This window comes from Bacillus rossius, chromosome 18 (assembly GCF_032445375.1).
Source record: "Bacillus rossius redtenbacheri isolate Brsri chromosome 18, Brsri_v3, whole genome shotgun sequence".
NCBI lineage: Eukaryota > Metazoa > Arthropoda > Insecta > Phasmatodea > Bacillidae > Bacillus > Bacillus rossius.
Window position 1 is genome coordinate 10,379,184 of NC_086345.1, and position 17,628 is coordinate 10,396,811.

Sequence of the window (17,628 nt, forward strand, 5' to 3'; positions counted from 1 at the left end):
TAATCGATAGCTACCAAACGGCGTATAACTAATTAACAGAAACAAATATAATTAAAAAAAATTTACAGATAAATTAACATTAATTAAAAAAGGCGTAAAAATACGTGAAATAAAAAACCATATAAAACTAGAGACCAGCAACAAAAATAAATTACAAGTAAAAATGTGGCCCTGCCGGCCACAACCTCCGCCTTGAACAAAAAAAAAATTTAAACAGCAAAGAAAATTTTAAAAATAACCACAACTACAAATTATATAAAAAAAAAAAACATACCAGAGTAAGTTCCAAATAAAATAAAAATAAAAATATTTAGCCATATTCACCCTAAAAGGGTCATCCACATTCATTTTAGGAACTCCGCCTTACAAACATTTTCAAATGACTAACATGGGCCTTTTTTACCTTATTATTTCTTTCAACTTCTTCCAACAAGACAGTAACCGGCCCTAAAATCTTTACAATCTTATACGGTCCATCATACTTATTCTCTAACTTAGAGCTCTGATACCCTACTTTGTCACTCAAAACAAATTGTCTGCATAGCACTTCATCACCAATTTTAAATACATTATCCACTCGCCCCTTATTATAAAACTTACTCATTTTCTTTCTAACCTTTTGCAGATTTTCGGCTGCTTCTTCCCACATTTTTTCCAACAAACGGGGGCTTCGGGTTTCCAAAAGGGCTGGACGCAAACCCCAACAATTTAGTAAAGGATGGGGTACATTTCTTCCCAAAAAAATTTCCGATGGTGTGAATTTAGTACCACTGTGTATGGTCATGTTAAAAGCTAAATTTAATACGTGGATAACACTGTCCCACTTCCGTTGGTTACGTTGATGAAAAATCGTGAGGGCCACTTTGACATTTTTATTCACCCTTTCAACCAAATTAGGGTTGGGATAATAGGGGCTGGTAGTAATATGTTTTATACCCCAATCTAAACACATCACTTCAAAACACTTACTCTTAAAATATGTAGCATTATCTGATACTACTTGCTCCGGGCTACCAAACAAACCCCACACTTTAGTTTCTAAAGCCTTAATAATATTCTCGCTTTTCATATTACGCAAAGGCAAAAAAAAACAAAATTTAGAAAAACCATCTACCGCTATAAGTAAGCAATTATTCCCCCCTAATGATCTAGGTAGGGGCCCAAAAATGTCCAAATAAACCCTTTCCCAAGGTCTAGTCAGAGCTTCAACAGAGTATTTACCTATCTTACTATGTCTAGATTGCTTAGCGCGCTGGCAATCTTCACAGCTTAAAACATGATCTTTTACGTCTTTTTTCAAACCTGGCCAAAAAAATTCTTTAGAGATTTTATCTATAGTTTTTTCGATTCCGCCATGCGCACCTATATTAGAATCATGGTAATACCGCATTATCATTTTCCTTACCCCCTTAGGAACAAAAACTTTATGTTCTCCATCTTTCATCCAACACAAAAGCCCGTCTTTCATTCCTAAGTCTATAGTAGTATCCTGTCCCAAACGCGTTATTAAATCTTTAGTCTCAGGATCCTCTTTTTGTATTTCGCGCAAATCAATAAATCCTTGAGGGAATTCCCTCAGGATGTTACATTCTTCCTTGTCTTCAGTTCTCATTTCGTCTTTACACTGAAACTCATGTTCATCAAACATGCGCGATAAGGCATCGGCCACTACATTATCCTGTCCTTTCATATGTTTGAGGTCAAAACGAAAACGCGTCAACCGCATGATCCACCGCCCTATTTTCCCTAGTTGCCGCGGGTGGGAAAAAAGCCATGTCAAAGCCTGGTTGTCAGTCCATAATTCAAATTTCTCATGTTCAAGAAAACTCTCAAATCTCTCCAACGCAAATATGCACGCTAATGCTTCCTTCTCATATACACTGTATTTTAACTCGTGCTTATTTAGGGATTTACTAGCATACATAACAGGTTTTAAACCTCCCTCACGTTCTTGCAACAAAACCGCCCCCAGACCTACTCCCGAAGCGTCCACTTGCACAATAAATTTTTGCTCAAAATCCGGAAGTATTAAAATGGGGGGTTGAGCTATGGCTTTCTTTAAATTCCTAAAGGCCTGTTCTTCCTCTTCCCCCCATACAAACTTAACATCTTTCCTTTTCAAATTATTTAAAGGCGCGCATAGGTTAGCGTAATTCGGTATAAAACGGGAAAAATAACCAAGCATTCCTATAAAGCGCATCACTCCCTTAACATTACGGGGGGCCGGGAAATTAACTATGGGGTTTATCTTATCTTGGTCCATGACCAATTCACCTTCTCGGATTATGTATCCTAAAAATTTTATCTCGCTACGGGCCCAAACTATTTTTTCCGGATTTACGGTAAAGCCGGCTCCCTTTAGTTTCTCAAGTACTTTTCTTATATGTTCTATATGTTCTTCAAAACTATTTGAAAAAACACAAATATCATCCAAGAAACTTATTACAAATTTATACTGATATTCTTGTAATATGTGCCCTAAAATTCGTGACAAACATTGGGCCCCAAAATTCACCCCAAAAGGCACTCTAGTCCATTCAAAGTGCCCCCAAGGAGTGACAAACCCGGTAAATTTCTGACTACTTGCTTCTAATTCACATTGATGAAACGCCGAGTTCAAATCAAGCACCGTAAAAAACTTGGCTTTTCCCAAATATTGCAAAACAATTTCAACTTTAGGCATGGGAAACGGATCTAGTTTTACCCTGTCATTAAGGAGGCGATAGTCAAGGACCAAACGATATTTGCCCTTATTTTTCTTATCTACTAAAAAGGCAGGTGAGGCAAAATTGGATTTAGAAGGGACTATTACCTTATTATCAAGTAAATCATTAATAATTTCTCGAAAGGCTTTCATTTTAGGCGGGGCACATTGATACGGCACACATTTAATAGGGGTTTCATCTACCAGCACGATCTTGTATGGCATTAGCGTACATTTGCCAATTTTAGTAGTGATAACATCCTTATATTCCTCGTTTAATTGCTGTATCTGCAATTTTTCCTTCTCACCCAACCTTTGCTCTAACCCTTCGATACCACCACAAACCACCTTTCTTTTTTTTTTATTCTCCCACAATTTTATCTTAATTTTATCATTAAAATCGAACCTCATTACTTTCTCGCCGCACACTATTATAGCCTTACTATCATTTAAAAAATCCATTCCCAAAACTACTTCATGGATCAAATCGGGCATTACCCAGAATTCACGTGTCCAAGATAAATGTTCCAATTTAAAATGTAAAAATACTTTTACCTTTACCTGAACCTTTTGCCCGTCCGCCATGGCCACATTAATGCCTTGACTACTTACGATCTTAGTTTTCAAAAATTTATGATCGCGCACCAAATTACTCAAAAATTTCTGCTGGATGAAACTACAACTAGCCCCCGTATCAAGTAAAGCTTCTATCTCACGATCATACAACCAAACTTTGACACATAAACCTCTTTTTGCCTGAATGACCGCCAAACTATGCTTATTGTTAAATCGATATTTCTTAACTTCCTTACGGAAATTACATTTCCCGCTATTATGACCATCTTTATTACAAAAACCACAAACTAATTTTTTCTTGCGATTACATTTTTTTATCAAATGGTCCATGCTGCCACACCTAAAACATGTCTTGTGTCTTTCCTGCTCCGGTTTCTTTTTAAAGCAAAATTTTTCTAAATGACCATATTTGCCACAAAAACCACAAACAAATTTATTAACCTCCGAAACCGAGCAATCCTTAGCAAAATGCCCTACCTTATTACACTTAAAACAAGTCTTATCAATTTTTTCATTACCCGGCGTTTTAAAACAAACCGGTTTAAAATTGATTTTGCCTTTACACTTATCGAATTCACATTTAGCGTAAAAAATATTATCAACCTGGATAGCCCAAGTGTTGAGTTCCTCCACACTATTAGGTCTGCCAATAAATGCGCATTCGTGTCTGATGGCAGGATTTAGATTTTCCAAAATAATAGCTACAAAACGGTGATCATCTAACTGCAGACCAAATACATTAACGTGATTTCTAATATCCTGTATAAATTCTAAGGTGCTTTCATTTTCCCGTTGAAAACGGAAAATCAATTCCTTAATTAGATCGTCCTTCACCCTCTTAGGGCACAAATATTCCCACAAATTCTCTTTCACTACCGACCATCCAACAGACTTATTTATACCTGACGTAATCACGTCTCTAGCGATCCCGCTACATTTAGTAGAAATACACCTTAACAATTCTTGCTCATTTTGTAAACAACAATTAGTTTTCAAACTATCTACTCCCAAGCAAAACTTTATTAAATCTCTTGGCCCACCGGAACATAAAGATGGCAATCTATCCAGTTCTTTGAAAAGTAATTTACTTTGCATAGCAGTATTCAATGAATTTACTTGGCTGATCTCCGAATTCTCCACATTTTCCTCAACAGGTTTTTTCCTCCCTTCTTTAATGTGGGTACTTAATTTCCTGCGTAAGGTATCAATGTCATCCTCCAGACCACTCTCTACTCCCGCTGCTTGCAAATTAGCGTAAACCTGTTCTTTGGGAAGTTTATAAATCCAAGAAACTGACATTATTAAAAAAATCAAAAAAGTCAGCAAAATCGCAAAAGTCCAAAGTCTCTGCCAAGCAGAGTGGCGCAGGTTGTAACCCTTCTTCCTCCTCAATTGGAAGAGGGGTTGCGTCCCCGACTCACTCTGGGCGCGAAGGGAAAAAATAAATATTAAAACCAGGCATAAAAAAGCTAAACAATATAAATTCCCCACACCACTGCCCAGGGGTCAGGCCAAAAAATTGAAAGGATATATTAGCAGAGTAACCATTAAACAAACAAGAGGCAAGACTTTGGACGTATGTTATTAAAAAATAGAAATTTGCAAAAATAATTTTTACTATACATAACCATACAAGCTTAGTTACAAAAGCTGACGTTAATAATGGCAGCATCTTATCCCCATTTGCGATACTAACAATAACCTTTAAAAAATCGTAAAAATATAAATACTGATAACAACAAGTATAAAAATATATAAGGGCGTGAGGCGTGGCCACTATAAAATATCAAAATTTACTGACTGCCCTAATACCAAAAATCAAACAAGACAATCAATACAAATATATAAAAAATTCTACAATAATAAAAACTGAAGTACAAAAAATTTATTTAAATAAAGTTCTTAAACTCTCAATCAACGGTTTAGTCTTTCTTCAGATGTTCGTTGCTAAAGACTTGCTAAAAAAACAAAGTTAATATCCTAGGCGTGCGCTGGCTTCCTGACCTTCCTCACCAACTCCAGAGTCTAATGCCACGCCGGGCCATAGGTACGAATTCACAAAGGCGTGAACGATGATCAAAAAAAAATTATCTTAATTTTTTTTTTTTAAGGGAAATGTAGCAAAAACTCTTCACGTAACATAACTATGTTACCACCGAAGTTTTTATCATATACTTCAAACAAAGTCTTACTTCTTTATTAACTTGCCAATGATTTCATAAAAACGTAGAATGGCCGCACCAACCAACATCAGGCTGCGCATGTAGTCCAATACCGATCACATACTTTTAATAATACTGCACAAGCTGATATATTAGCTAAATGCAACTTTAAGTATGCCAATTCCGAAGACAAACTCTCAAAAACAAATTGCAAAATGTTCGTTTCTTCCAAACTTATACTTTTATGGCAACTACAGGCAAACGGGCGACCTTATTAAAAAATCCCACACTGGAACAACGTGTGAAACAAATGGGCCTCTTCACCAAACAGGCTAATAAAAGTTCCGTCCAAATAAAATTTAGTATGGGAAACACAGTTCACTAGGTTTGCCAAAAACCAGTGCAGCACCACGAGGGTAAAAATCAAAATCGCGGCCTCTCTTTACCTTGATTTCTTCTGTACCACAGGGCAATCCATTTGCCCTGTCACCCATCGTGGAGCCTCCAACCCAATACTCTTCGTCGCCCGTTGCCGTCCGGCATACCAGTCCGCGCCGTCACATGGCTCTGTCCTCAACGGTCGCTCGGCACAAAAACTCTCTCGCCGGCCCAGCTGATTTTTTCTTCCCGGCAAGCCGAATGTCTGACGTCATCAGCCAACCGCCGGGCGCTCACCAAGTGGTATTTACGTGAAACACAATCGATATTCTTAAACTCATAATCGATAGCTACCAAACGGCGTATAACTAATTAACAGAAACAAATATAATTAAAAAAAATTTACAGATAAATTAACATTAATTAAAAAAGGCGTAAAAATACGTGAAATAAAAAACCATATAAAACTAGAGACCAGCAACAAAAATAAATTACAAGTAAAAATGTGGCCCTGCCGGCCACATGCTTAATCTTAGATTCGTGCAGCTTAGCGCTGACCGAAAACATCGCGAACCTCATCGTGCTGGCGGCAGAGAACAAAACAGCAACAACAACAACAACAAAAAAAAAACAAAGAGAAGAACTTCACAATTCAAACGGTAACAAAGTAGGTTTCGGCAGAAGAGAGCGAACCACAAAGACAAGCACGAAAACACTGGACCTAACGAATGTATTGTAGCCTGCCCTCATGATTCAACACCAAAAATAAGACAAGAAACGACCTTACAAGTTCTCCATTTCTCCTTAGCCCACAATGTGGCGAGACATGACTTAAGATGCCAACGCAGGATGGTTTCACACACACGTATACGCACGAACACAAAACGAGACGAGGAACAAAAAAAAAAAAAATTAAGTGAGTACAAAACTCTGGCTACTAGGGGTGATAATCCGGCCCGGAGGACCAAAAACTATTATACAAATTCATGTTCCACGAGGCAAAACGTTCCGGAGGACCACGCACGCATAAACCGCCAATTGTCGGCCATCTTGATGCACTGAATCACACACTAGGTTTTTGTTTTTTGTTACGTCTGACCAGGATAGCCACACCACAGAAGTTAGAAAACGAAATTTCTTAACATACAATATCAAACAGTATCCTTTTGCTACCAGGCGTGCCTTGAATCTGTTTGTAGTTCCGCCAGGTTCCCTCTTCATTTTAAATACCCACTTACATCCGATGACCTTTTGGTTGTCAGGTTTGTTCACTAATTCCCATGCGTTGTTGTCCAGTAACGACTTGAGTTCATTATTCATAGCAGCAAGCCATTCTTTCCTGAATTCCCCATTCAAGGCTTCTTCTACATTCCTGGGTTCAGGTATATTTTCTTTCTTGCTCGACATTGCCTGATACATGAGGTGATCTGGAAAATGTTTCTTTTGCCTGTTATCGGACAGTATGTCTTGGTTCCATTTCTCCAGGTTTGATGAATTTTCTTGCACATTTTCTGTTTCTGCAAGGTTATCCCAGCCTAGGAAGTCACTATCTGCATCAGATGAGTCCCCTGTTTCAAGCTTATACTCATAAACTTCATCATTTTTCACGATAGGGACGCTGTTTTTAATTGTTTGCAGTGGGATGAATTCAGATGTGCTGGTTTCATCCTGATGGTCCATGGTCTTGTCTTTCCTTCCATAGTAACTTGAATGCTCTAGGAATTCAACATCTCTCGCTTTTATCACCCTTGATGGCTTCCCAGGGTCAAGAAGGCGGTATCCTTTTGAATATTCACAGTAGCCAATAAAAACCAGTTCTCTGCTTTTGGCATCCCACTTTGTTCGCTTCTCCTTGGGCACGTGCATATATGTTCTGCATCCAAACACACACAGGTGACTAAGGTCCACTTTCTTCCCTGTCCACAACTCTTCTGGTATGGAGATAATCACTGAAGCATGAGGTGATCGGTTTTTCAGATATACCGCTGCGTTGCAAGCTCCAGCCCAAAGTTCCTTGGGGCAGTTGGCATCCTGCATCATGCTACGAGCCTTTTCACAAATTGATCTGTTGGCACGTTCTGCCACCCCATTCTGCTCTGGCCAATATGGAACTGTGGTCTGATGTCTGATTCCATGTTCTTTCAGAAAATTAGTCAAATTGTTTGTATATTCTCGTCTATTGTCGGTTCTTAGTATCTTGATTTGGAGCCCAGTTTCCTTCTCAACTTGCAGCTTAAACTCCACAAATATATCCTTCACTTGGGATTTGTATTTTTAGGAAATATACAAATATTTTCCGAGAGAAATCGTCAACAAATATCAGCATGTATTTTGCTCCATTGTAGAAGTCCTCACTCATGGGGCCACACAGGTCACTATGAATTAACTCAAGTTTCTGAGAGCTTTTTCTAGCTAGGTTACTTCGGAATGGTTTTCTGCACTGTTTACCTTCAATACAAGGCATACATGGCTCAACTCCTCCCCCAGAGATCTTGATACCAGTTGCCAAACCATCTTTTAGTTCACGCATACCTTTTCAATTGAGGTGACTCAGTCTACGATGCCATATTTCATGTGTATCGGTTACAATTACCATTGCATTTTGGCATTCAGATTCATGTTTTTGGGCCATAGGGATACACTTATCTAGTCTGTATAGCCCTCCCACATTTGTAGAACTTAATTCGAAGTTCCCTTGGATCTTACAATTGTTATTGTGGTATATTTCACACCCCTTTTGCGAAAAAACTACAATCAGGTCCTTCTCTACCATCTTTGATACAGATGACAGATTTGTGGATAACTGCGGTACAAGCATTGCATCTTGGATTATTCGTTTTGTGTTATTTATACTAATTGCAATATCACCGGTGCTGAGAACATGAACCCTTTCGTTGTTAGTTACAGATATTTCCAGATTATCCTTTTGTTTAAAATTGCTTAACCATGTCTTCTTATTAGTCATGTGACCTGTTGCTCCAGAATCTATGTACCATGCATTCTCCACTGTACTCACCCCCAGCGCTGTAAACAGAAGAGGTACCTCTGACCTGAATGGTGGTGCAGTGCTGTTGTCATCCTTCACATAGTTGGCCTGATTTGGACAGTTCATTTTTATGTGGCCAAATATGTTGCACCCATAACAGTGAATTTTACTTCTTGCACCCTTTGTGGTAAATTTTTCTTTTTTCTTGGATACTAGGACTGCTTCTGCATTACCTCCGTGGCCACTGCTTCTTCTGAGGTCCTCTTGAAGCAGTTTCATGCGAACCAACTCTGAAGTAACCTCAATCCCTGAATTTTCTAAAGCCATTCTTAATGGTGTGAATTCCTCAGGGAGTCCCCGAAGCATCACTACAGCAACCAATTCATCGTCCAGACCCTTTCCTGTGTCTTGTAACTTCTGAGCTGTACCTATGATTGCAGTGATATAATCATGCATGCCACAGTGGTTTTCTAATCTCTGGTCCAATAGATGATTTATTAAGCCAATGCATCGCTCCAAACCTTTGTCTTCAAAAACTTTTGCTAGCTCATTCCATGCATCTTTGGGTTTTTCAGCATTTCTTACATATGGGTACAGGTGGGGATCCACATGTAAGCAGATCAAAGAAAGGGCCTCCATTTCTTTATCCTGGTCAGGTTTTTGTGTTGCCTCATATGCTTCCCCAGTTGCCTACACTTTTCACGCATTAACATTTTAATGCCAAATTTCCAGTCGTTATAGTCGTCTATGCCGATCAGATATGGTATCTCAACTGAATTTTCAGATGGTATGTAACATATGAGCCAACCAATGTTCTGGTTGTAGGTCAGTAATGGGACAGGAATATGAATTCGTTGTCAGCTGATGTCTTGTGTTATGTAATATTGTTGAATCAGCTGATGTCTACACAATGTAAGTTGCTAAGCACATTTGTTAGTATTGGGATACAGTATTTATTGTTATTATGTACTTTGAGCTAAAGTGCTCCTGAGTTGTTATACTCATATTACTAGGGTAGTATCCTAGAAGTGTATATGTGTTATTGTGTATGTTGTACTGTATGATCCCTTAATACTGTAGACGACGAATTGGTTTTTGTTTTGACTGAATACCAACTAGAATTTTAAGCTCATGTCATGTTGAGAATGTGTTGTTAGTAATCACATTACCTATTCAAGAATGTGAAATGTCCTGATCTGATATAGTTCTGTTAAGCTTAATGATAAAGTTGGAATCTTAACTAATATACATGCTGAAGCCTATAATGTCTCTGAATGTTGTATGAAAAGGAAATGGTTGTAATATGGTACCTGTTCCCAATAACAACAATATTACTAAGGATATACTGTGATATAGGTATAATGCACAATATTATATAATGGATCTACTGTACTTACAGTTTTGTTTTTCAAGATTTTGATTGCCATAACTTAATTAGGTTAATCCTAAGTGTCTAAGGTGACTGAGTTATAATAATACCAATATGTGTAATATTTAGAGTCTGAGTTTTGCTACAGATCTCTGTTCATGCAAATATCTCACACAGTATTGTGAAAAACTTTATGATTGTCCATATACTGCAAACTTTATTTAAAGTTTAAAATACTATTTTAATCATTTGACATATGTGATAAGGAATATTTGAATTGTTAATTGAATGTGTTTCAGGTAATATATATTGTGTTGTTGTTTATGAATAGATTTGACATGTAAATAAGAGTTTATGATATAGTGAATAAACATTTGTAAGATTATTATGTATGTGTTAGTTGATTTATGTGACATAATGGTAATATGATGTTTGTAAATAATTTGTTTTAAACCAGATAAGTAATTGTGTGAATTTTAAATAATTGTATTTTTGTTTGTAGTGAAGGAAAGGTGTGTTAACATGTATGTTTTATTTGGGAGATGTTCTGTTATAATTTATAGTGTACATACAGAGAAATGTTATTTTATTATTGCCAAATGTTTAAAATGTTTATAATTTATTGAAATATTGTAGTACATGAATCATTTTAAGATATATTTGAAAAAAAAAACCACACACACAATGGGATTTTAAGTATGAAAAAAAAATACCATGATCACAACATTGTAACATTGTGAAAAGATGCTTGATGCACACATTAAAAAAAAAAAAAAATTAAAAAAATGATAAGATGCAATAATTGCACAACCAAAGTGAAGTGTAATTTATGTTATTGTTCTGTGTTATGTAAATAATAATTATGTTTAATGATCTATGTTTGTTTATAAAATGAATTAAGTTGTGTAAAAAATAAGTTATGAAATTTTGGAATTGATAATTTGTGTGAAATAGTTTGTCATGGTAATGTTATGTTATTGTTCTAGTGAGATTTTAATGAGGGTAATAATTATGATTTTATGTTTACCATTTCTAAAGTATAATAACAAAAACTTTACTCAAACAGCATTTTTTTTTTGTGGTTAGTCAGGTTAGGGAAGCAGGAACAGAAGAAGATTAGAAGAATAGAAGAATAGCAAGATGTATATTTATGTATGAGACATTTAGGAGTGACATATGATGAACAATGTATTTATTTACTTCAGAGGAGTTCTTCGTCATTGGCAGCATGGTTGCAGTGCAACTACATGGACTACAGGTGATCCTGATGGGGAGATGTAAGCACGAGTGTCTACCCCAATTTTCCCTGCTGGAGCGGCTGCACGGTTGAGTGATACATTGGGATTGGACACTATGGTATGTACACAGCTCCAGTTGTTAACTGCTGTATCTCATACAGGAGAAACACATTGTCACACATGAACACTATTCTACATACGTTCGTCGTCGTACATAACCTGAATGATATCGAGAACATAAATAAACATTGTGCAGGTTGTAGGGCAGTGTACTAGAACTTCCTACTGTTTAAGTTGTTTACACATTATGAGTGTATAAATAATCATCTTCCCATGCTTCGAGACAAATACTACCGAATCCACCAGTATAAACTATTTTATTTGCAACACAGTTCTCAAAGAAATTTTAAAACAGAGACACAGCAAGTGTTTACATGAACTTTGTTGTGAAGCTGACTGCGTGACCGAGGTCAAGTCACCAGATGCAGCGCGTGTTCAACGTCTGGAGCGGCGAGAGTGTGCGCGACGCAGGGGCGAATATTCCATGGAACCAAGGGAACCATTGGTTTCCTACTGCTGACAAATAAATAAAATAAATATATTACTACTTGTCTACTGTCGTAAATAATTCAACTCATATTTTTTGAACAGCTCGCCCTAACACACTTTGTGTAGGCGCGTTCGCTCGTTGAACCTCTTCAGCTGTCGCTTTATCTCTCTCACGCCTCTCTTTCTCTCTCTGCCTTCCCCGCTCCAACATCCCCCCCCCCCCCCGGGTCTACCATTGCTTTCTGCGCCTTCATTGGTGGCCGACTCCTCTCCGCCTTCGCCTTCGGGTGTTTCCGTGAGCACTCGGCTTCGGCTTCCGACCTGGGGAACCAAGCCAGAGGGCTGGTTCCGTCGCGTGCCGCGTGGCGTATTCTCTAGAGATATTGTGTGCTTCGCGTTGCGTAAAATAACTCGCCTGACAGCCTGAAAGCAGATTTACTACATTAAGAATACGTACTTTATAATACTTAATTAAGTCCCAAGTTTTTGATGAAGAGTTTCGTCAAATTCAAAAGTGGCCACATAGCTACAGCATTGTTGAACTCGCTCATTGCGGTAGGCTTGGCCAAGGGAACCAACAGTCTATTCTGCGGGCCCTGGCCATGGTATGGGATTTTAAGGGGAGTGCGGAGGGACGAAGCTGTCGCAGTAGGGGAGGGAGCGGCAGGAAACAGACGCGCTTGTGACTGCGTGGTAGAAAATTTTAAAGGTGTAAAAGTAACGAAAAAAAAGCGTATCCGTATGTATTCGTTACTATAGCAATTAGTACTCGTTACTATCGTATCGTTACGTTACTTGTTACTTCTGATAAGTTACCGCATAACATGCTATGTTTTGTTGCAGCAACAAATCGAGTTGTATTGCGTACGCGTACAGTATGATGTAGCGTAAATAATAATAAATAGAATATATATAATTAACAATATTTGATAATTAACAGCTTTTGTTAACCAAGAAACAATTAAATCTCATTAGATCGGCTTTATTATATTATCTCTTTTAAGATAAGAACAAAATAACGTGAAAATACGCGATACTAAAAAACAAAAACATACATATTTCTCATTTGTAAAAAATACTTTCTTACGTTGTTTTTGTTCCAATCTCAAACTTTGTCTACACATACAATACCTTTAATAAACAGTAAAAAAACTTGAACTACGAATTTCCAAATTACTTATAGGCCTACTTTACTTAATAAACAAACATCGTTCTTTGTAACGTAAATTCATCGAATATGCGCGCACATGCGTAAAACATACGAAAAATGCGAGTAACGAAATGCATTCGTGTGTAACGTTTCGTTACACGTTACTAGATGGCGCACCCGTTACTCAGTACCGAATACATACGGTTTTCTACAGCTCTAGAAAATTTACTTGTTTCATCTTTTGGTGCTAAAAGTTTCGAACAAAAACGAGTTTTAATTTTGCAAGGTAGACCCACGCCAGACATATCGTGTTTGGTAACAAATGCTAAATCAAGCTGTGTGCAGTGCAAAAGACACTTCAAATCTAATAAGCGAAATAGCCTAACAAAATGACCACACATGCTCATGCTTGAAAGTGAGAGTTAAGATTATTAAATTCTGTGTGACTTTATCATGTATTGACTACCAAAATCATAATTTCGTGAATTTTGATATAGGTATGCTGGTGATGTGTTTCCGAGCGTATCTTTCACTGTTTTACTGATTAAAATATCTTGCTTCGTGTAACGACGATTGCTAAAGTTTTAGTCATACCAGCTTTTTAATTTTATTATAATATAGGAAATGTTGACTTAACATTTTGAAGAGAAACTCTTAGGCCTAGCTTTCATCGACACTTAAAATTATTTTGCTGCGGAAGCCGCCTTATTAGTCGAGGCAACAAAAGAAAAATAGATGAAAAACATACTAATAGACCCATTGGTCGGTGGTGAACGGCAGGTGGGAGGGCTGTTTAAAGGTACAATTCATAGCTTTTGCTTAAGTATTTTCTAAACTATGGGTTTTAGCAAAAAAAAAAAAAACATTTTGATTCAAAATTAAAGCGCATAAAATTTCCTACAAAAGAGATACGTTAAACCGCTTAAATAGCACCAATTTGCACCTCAAAATCAAATTTTTCCAGGGGTGACAGTGAACATACTTGGTTCCCCCACTTTGAAATTCACCCTTCGCCACTGGCGCGACGCCATGTTTTTCGGCAAGCCATGTACTGTTCGAGTTGAAAACATACAACCACAAATACTTTTTGAAAATTATTTGGTGATTGGATGTGGAGCGGCTTTCTGTACGCGTAGCCACGTACAGAGTCTTGCCTCAAACCAATATTTAATTTCTATGATTATGTATGTTTCAGATTCTATTATTGTGTTACATCCATGGACAATTATTTATTACTCTTTGGACTATAAAGTTTATTTTTGTTCATGTTGGCTATATGTTAATTTAATTTTCTTTCGGTACACAATTTTACTAATATTTTTTTTGTTTTGATGTTAATGTGGAGGAAAGTATTTTCAGAATTTTTATATTTAAAATTAGTCAGATTGCTATATTTTGGTTAGGTTTTAACGTATTTTTCATCATATACTGATGTATCATTTAATGCATGTAATTTTCAGCCATATTGTAATAAGTTTGTTGATTTAGCTTAACAATCAAGGTTTTAATTTGTATAAAAATTAGAGAAGTGAAATTTGTATGGAGTTGAGGGAAGGATATAGAAGGAAAAAGTTTGGAAAAGCCATTGTTTAAGTATGGCTTGATCGTGTATTGAGTTCTACTAAACTGAGTTGTAACGTCAAGAAATGACCTTAATTCATCAAGATTGGCAATTGATAATAATCCTGTGAAGTTTGGCCACAAATTGAAATATTATTTGTAGGAATCAGGTTTGATTTGGCTGAGTTTTGGCCATTCTCAGTATTTGTAAGGCCTCAGGCTTGATTTTGTACAAGAAGAATTCAGGTAAGCCTGAACGATCTAATTATTTCCGATCAACAAAATGCAATATTCTTTGACACAGATTAAACTGATATGTTTGAACTATTCAAAAGTTAAACTTTGTCGACAAAACCCAGAGGTAGGGGTGAGAATCTCATGTGTGACCGAATGAAGCTAGTTTTGGGAAATATTAACTGTATTACATTATTTATCATCCAAACTGTCTTATTGGTACATTAAGATTGTTTTGTTACTATACATAACTGTTTGAGAAAGGTTTTTTTGTTTTCTTTTGTTCAACTTAAATTAGGCAATGTCATATGTATGAAAAGCTTTTATGGAAGTATGTATTATTATGGTTTTAATTATACGTGTTAGTTTGTTGGAAGTATTTTGTCATATGATAATTAAATTTAATATACTAGGTAACATCATGCCTATGTTGAACATTATTGGATGATTATCTATAAAATTGGTTGAAACACTACAATCATGCTATATCTCAGTTACTGGATAAATATAAATGTTTGTTCCATTTAAATATATATTTTTTTAATAATAATAGGAACATGGCGCCCATTTGTTATTAATTGTGACTCCAAATACCAATTATCACTATCAGATAGCATAAATCCCAGGTCACACCTTGAAGGTAATTTATGTATTGATTTACTTGAGGTGGTAGTAGTGAAGGAGCAACACAAAAGCAAAGTAATAAGAGTAATAAGAAGAAGTTATATTTACTGTAGTGGCTATTACCACGTGGCGCAGTTTCTACCTCAGCAGAAAGAAGTACGTACACAGAAGTGGCCACCACAACGTGGGGCTCGACACACCAAAGAGTCTACGACCAAGCGCTTATACATGAAGAAGCCCACAAAAATCTTTGATTAGCGACGAATCAAATAAAGATGACGTACAAACTGAAGGCTAACTCAACTGGATTTCAGGAGGACAATTCGGTGTGGCTGTACGACCCATAACGAAGGAACGGAAGGTGCCCTAAGCTTCAAGCAGCGCGGGAAGGCCTGTATGAAGTCCTGAAACAGCTAAATGATGTAGTCTAAGGCATCCAGAGAGAAAAAGGGGACAGATGAAAGTGGTACATTTGGACCGATTGAGGGAATATGCCGGAAGGGAGGTTTAAGGAGGGGCAGTGTTACGAATGCAGACAGGACCGCGACGGACGTCAGGTTCGGATCTGGCTGGCGGCCCTGAGCGAACACTGACATCCACTGACGTAAGGCATGCGCATTACAATGGCCCTAGCTATACACATTCTCCCTTTCTGCTCCCCTTGCACCATCCTGTTTAGTGGCCTGGGAATTCTGTGGGTTTTCCGAGGCTGCCGTGAGGACTGCGAACTATGGGATTTGACAGACATCGAATGACTTACGAATAAACATTTTTTAGTGCAACTGATTGGTGATCAGACAATTTTAAGTACAGTCACTTATTAGTAATGTAAATATAAGTAATTAATAAAACTGTAATAAAACTTAATTGGGCTATCCCTCATGAACCCAGTTCCCCCACATTACACTCGTAACAATATATTATACTATATCCTTTGAATTAAAAAAAAATTGATAGGAAAGTTGTAACGTTACTACCCTCTTTTATCGCATAATCGTCGCACTCGCGTAATCGTCGCACCTATATTTTAGGGCGTCAAAATTTTGATCAAAAATAATCTCTCGCGTAAACGTCGCATGATGTTTTATGGTTCCGCTATTAGATTCCGAGCGCTTTGAGTGGGTAATTTTCCGTATAAATGTATTTTAAAGTAGAAATCTAATATATATTCGGACATTTACTCTTACTTATTTAATTAACGGAAATATAAAGTTATCTGATGTGTAAATTTTCTTTTAAAGACTTTTTAAACGTTATAACCTTCATCTGGCCGTCTGCGTCGCCACGGTGTACTGTTTACGAAAATGTAGCCAGCGCTCGTTGCAATCATTAATGTTTGGTTATGTTGCTTCCCATATAGAGCGCGCACATGTAGCTGAGTATCGATAACTCGCTGAGTGCATGCAATGCACGCTCTGTTTGGTTATGTTGCTTCCCGTATATATACGCCCACACGTAGCCGAATATCGATATCTCGCCGAGTGCATACAACGCGCGCTCAAAGTCGAGTGCCAAAGTAACTACATCTGATGGCCCGCACTCTTTCGTGGTGCGTACTACGAAAGTTACGCGTTCATTCAGGCTCGCATTCGGATCAAAGATATAATTTTTCTATTTACAGTTACATGACTTCAAATTAATTTAAATTGTTGGTGTGCTCAATTATACTTCACTTTTTAAATAAACGTACTTTCCATGAATGGTTTTTGTTTTTCTGAATAACTTTATATAACAAAAAATGTTTTTACGCATAATCGTCGCACCCCTACTTTTCAAACCTGATTTTAGAATAAAATGTGCGACGATTATGCGAGAAAACACGGTAGTCCCTACCCTCTCCAGCTTTCAAAAGAATTTTTGAGGAATTTATATGATGTTTTGAAATTCAGATGAATAAACTGATTATATGACTTCAAAGTAGGGATGGGGCGACCGAATCCAATATCCGCCGAATCCGCCGAATCCTAGGGATTCGAAGCTTCGGCAGGTCTGATATAGGATTCGTCAAAGGATTCGGTTTTTTACTATTTACGGGAAAAAAAATACAGTAAAACTCGCTTACGAGAACCCGCATGGCAGGTTTTTCCGTATAAAGCGT

The 17,628-nt window shown here is 37.2% G+C and overlaps 1 protein-coding gene across 12 annotated transcripts in view; it reads right to left on the reverse strand.

Annotated features, from left to right (window-relative positions):
- The window catches only part of LOC134541305 (gastrula zinc finger protein XlCGF57.1-like), a 531,604-nt gene that overhangs the window by 367,081 nt on the left and 146,895 nt on the right, over nucleotides 1–17,628 (reverse strand). The window lies entirely within an intron of this gene.